Genomic DNA, 5,038 nt, shown 5'->3' with positions numbered 1-5,038 from the left:
AATGAACAACCACAGCTTCTTCCTCCAGGATGACAGCAAGTTGAAACTGCTTTCCTACAGAGGCCTCCTTCCAAGGTTAGCCAACTCATCTCCTCTTCCTTCAGCTGTATACAATAAACCCATGTCCTCTTCAGCAGTATTAATAAGTGTGCAGAATTTTTGGGCTGATGGTCATCAGAGCATACAGGGCACTGGAACCCAGCCTTTCTGTACATGTTGGTATTCAATTACATGGCAACAGCCAGATAGACATGGCCCACTATAAAAGGGACTGCTTGTCCCTTCCTCTCTCTGTGTATTACTCCTGCTTTTCTCCCTTGCCTCTTGCCCCCTTGCTGCCCTTCTCTCCCCATTCCTTTACTCCCTCTCTCTACGTGGTCATGGCTGATCTCTACTTCTCTACTCTTTCCTTCTCTCTGCTTTTCTCTGCCTCTACTATTCTCTTAACTCCCTTCCCCATCCATGCCCTAAATAAACTCTATTCTATACTATACGGTTGTGTGGCTAGTCTCTCAGGGGGAAGGGATGCCTTGGCATGGGCCCACTGAGGCACTCCTTTCCCCCACCCCTCACCACATCCCCATAGAACATATCCCTATACCTCTTTATCTTTTTATAATCACAACAGTACATGTGCCTGTCTTTTCTTCATTACCTATGCTAGGCCAAGTCCAAAGCTGTGTAGGTCTTGAGCAAAACAATCCATAAGTTGCTTTTTAGGTTGGTTTGCTATGTTCTTGTCATTAATACTATTGCATAAAATGTCAAGTATTCATGGAAAGAAAGTTTTTCTTGATTTCAAATACCAACAGACCAAGTCAAGCAGAAATCAGATTCTTAATGAGGGATGGGTGATTTACTCAGTCACTGAAAATACTACAGAGCAAATTGTGGGTAAATGTGGGCAGGAGCCTTGAGAGCCTGGTGGCAGAGACAATTTGATCAGCACACGGCAGCCAACAATGAATTTTAATACATCATTTCTACCTCTAGACACTGGTCAATGCCAGGCCATTGGACTCTGCAGCCCAGCTGTGAACATGGAAACATATCCCTCCTCCCCAGCCTGAGGAGTCATTCCCTGTTGTTCTTACAGAAGCTTTCAGCCAGCTGAACCGAGTCATAGGATGGTCCCCTAGCCCCAGAATGCATAAACGATGGCCCAGCCCCCTTCTTACCCTGGTTTTTGGGTGAGACTACAAAGGGAGATCTCTGCACCCTGCACTCTGTGCAGCTGTGTTGGGTGTGTTAGGGACTCCTCTGGGTGGGGTTTCCTTGACCATCTAGTGGGCTGTGTCTGTAGAGAAGGTGCATGCATGTCCAGACATGACACCGTCTAGATGAAGATGAGGCCCATGTATGCTCACTGTGGAGCAGAAGGCTTTCCCAGCTCTTGCCTCTGTAGATGTGGTGTCCACTTAGTACTTCTGCTGCTTTGCTTTGCCAGATGTGACCCAGTCCTCCTCCCTTGACCTAGGACTCCTCAAAGAAAGTAAATGGCTGGTAGTTTGCAGGTAAGTGGGAGAAGAGGCCTGAGCATCCTCTTTGGTGGACTCTGACAACATCCGCAGAGCTCCAGACACCCATTGGTCTTCTCTGTCTGTAAGACTGTGGGCTTATAGACATGATTTTCTTCCATGATTTTCTGAATTACAAGGTTTTAAAAAGTGTTCATGAAAAGTAAAGCCGGAATCGGTCACACGTGGAGAGAGAACAGTGGTAACCTGCAAACCGTCCCCTCAGTAACTCTGCCACTCTTCAGGCAGGGGTTACCTTTCTTCTTTCAATCTGTTGTCAGTAGACATGATGGTAATAAAACAGAGTCAGAAAATACTGACTGAGCCATAGCTTTTTTTCCCTCTCTCTCTCTATTTGGACCTCTGAGAGCAAGGTCTGAACTGTTATGAGCTTGCCCATGCCCTGGGGAAGTGATGTGGAATCTATGAGAGCCAGTCATGGCTCACTCACCAGCACAAGAGAGACACCTTTGACCAGCTAACCCTTCAGTCTGAGTCTGAGTACAGCTGTAAGAATCGTTGGGCTGGAGATCACAGGAGCCACCAGCTGAGTCCAACCCAGATGAACCACAGGATTATGAGCAATAAAGCAATTGTTTTATTTGCTTGCTCTGCTGCGATGTGTTTTGCAGCAATGTCTAACTGATACACACTGGGCTTACACATTTCAATAGACTAAGATGCACATTTGAGCATCTTTATTCTTCTCTGCTCATGACATGTCTGAGGATGTCAAGGCTTACCATAGTCTAGATAGCTATGATTTGTTCTCTTACGAGACACACAGAGCAGACATTCTCTTCAAAAACTGGTGTCTTAGGTTGAGTAGATTTTTTTCAGGAATCTCGTTGAGTAGATTTTTTTCAGGAATCTCCAATGCATCTTTTCCAGCAAGATTCTACTTCATCTGTTACTATTTTTAAAGTTCTTTGATGGCTGGTGAGATGGCTCAGAAGTTAAAAGGCACTTACCACAAGGCCTTATGCTCTGAGTTTGGTCCTCAGAGGTTGAAAGAAAGCCCCTGCTCTGTGTTGTCCTCTGATCTCCACACATGTCCTCTGGCATATAAACACCCCCACCCCAAGGACCCACAATCCTGACACAAGTAAATAGATGTAAAAACAAAAATTTAAAAATCCTCATGGATGCTTTCCCTGGAGATTTGAATTGTAACAACATTCTTGTTCTGTGAATGCCAAGGGCATTTACATTTAAAGTCTACTGTATACTGCTATCTTTAGATGTTTGTTTTGCTCGAGTGAAGACACTATTCATGGTAGTTAGCAGGAGGTAGTCAACTTGACAGGGTCTAGAATCATCAAAGAGGCCAGCCTCTGGATGTGTCTTTGAAGGATTATCCAGATTAGGTTAATTGAGTAGGGAAGGCACATCCTAACTACTAAACAATGAAAAGAAACAGGAGCTGCTTCTTGACTGAGTACAATGTAGCCAGCTGTCTTTAGCTCCAGTTGCAGGACTCCTCCACCGAGTAACCTCAAACCGTGAGCCAAAACATATCCTTTAAGTTGCTTTACTGATTCTAAAGAGCACTAGGCAAAGTAACTAATATACCATGTGTGGGCAGATGTTGCTCTTTGCAGGTAAAATGGCCCAGAGCCTTTCCAACTGTCTTTTCTAACTTGAGAACACATGCTGCACTGACTGAGGCATCTTTCATCGCTTCCGACTCTTCCCAGGAAATAATAAAACAGGCTTGGAAGGCTGGGAAATGCCAGGGGAGGAGAACACAGATTGCTTAGAAGAAAACAAAAATGTAGCTGCGTGGAGTTTCTGGTGCCATGAATGAAACTGATAAAGTGGGAGTCACTAGACAAAATACAGTTTTTCAGGAACAACTTGAACAATAAACATATTTACCAGGACAGAGTGAATGATGTTAGTTAGCAACTGTTTAGTCAGAGCTGTTTGTTACAAAAGATAGCTAAACCTGCCGTCAGTGCCTTTGCTACGCCTGGAAGCCCAGGGAGCGTTTATTTGTTTGTTTTGTTTGTTTGTTTTTCGAGACAGGGTTTCTCTGTATAGCCCTGGCTGTCTTGGAACTCACTCTGTAGACCAGGCTGGCCTTGAACTCAGAAATCTGCCTGCCTCTGCCTCCCAAGTGCTAGGATTAAAGGCGTGGGCCACCACCACCCACCAGGGAGCGTTTATATGTGGGCCTCAGCTGCACATAAAACACAGTGAAATTTTATTCCTCTTCTTGGGTTAACGAGATAAGATATCTGGGCCACCAGATAGGAGCTGAATTCTGCTGGTGATACAGATTGTCCATCACAGTTGACATATGGGTGGATACTACTTAGGGCTCCCCCTACTGGGCTGGGGCAGAATGGCACACACAGAGCCATAGGTGTGGTCCCATGAGTCTCTTGGCTGGCTCCAGGGAAGTTTCACTGTCTGTCTCTCTGTTCCTAACACCTGCTCATCCCTTTAGATATCACCACACACCTATGAAGATGAGAACTGCAGCCACAGTCTTTGAATGCATCTGGTTTGAGGTGCTATCACTTACCTTATAGATCTCTACCCTTACAGCCAATGCTGGAAGTCTTTTTGTCTCTATTCTCTGTGCTTCCTTTCTGATATTTTTCTCTCAGGTGCCAGACATGAGTTCTGAGGTTATAGAATAGTTGCCCTAGATATTCTGAAGACTTTCCTAACTCAGCATCCCCCCAAAGAACCCGTAGTCTTCTCCAGGACTGGGTTCTTGCACCGAGACATGTTAATTGAGCTGCTGTCTACTCATGAGCTTACTCTGAAGGAAGAGAGTCCCAGACCCTCACCTCGCCTCCAGTCCTGGTGAAGCCCTTTCCTCACACCCGTAGCTATGTCCACAGACATGTCTGAGTCTGCACTTCTCTGAGTAGAGAGTTTATTATTACTCACTTTTTAAGAGCTCTTGAGAGTCCAGATTGTTGCTCAGGCTACACAAGCTGATCCTGACATGTATTGTAGCTGTGGCTTCCGTCTTCACAGATGCCACATATTTGTGATCCATTTACTCAACATTGAGTACTCTTTTGCCCTTCTTTGATGAGCTATTGGCTTTACAGGCCTACCTGATCCTCTGAAGGCCACAGTTCAGGTGGAACAACTCGGACGGCCTGTCATTCTTGTGGGTGTGCTGTGTATGGCCAGCCTGGAATAGATTTCCACACAGGTTTCTCTGCAGCAGCTCAGAATGTCCTTTCTCTGTCATGTCCCCTTCCTGTGTATGGGACTGGCAATTCCTGTGAGCTCCTGTAGCTTTTACCAAAATTTCTACTTCTGAGTTTACATTTACAAAACTTCTCTTGGGAGGCTTGCTGGCCCCTGAGCTTTAACGGGAAACCCATCTGGATCAGAGCAAAGTGGCCTGAGAGACATAACTAGGTTAACCACATGAAACACCTGCCCCTGGGAGTGATGAAAATGCCAAGTCTCTAAGGCTTTGCACCGTCCCCGGAGAGTTTACCAACCTGGTACCTGGTGCTCAACCACGGGAGTTGCTTTAAGAGAGTTTA

Source organism: Mus musculus, chromosome 12, assembly GCF_000001635.26.
Source record: "Mus musculus strain C57BL/6J chromosome 12, GRCm38.p6 C57BL/6J".
Taxonomy (NCBI): Eukaryota; Metazoa; Chordata; class Mammalia; order Rodentia; family Muridae; genus Mus; species Mus musculus.
Note: the sequence above shows the minus strand (reverse complement) of the source record.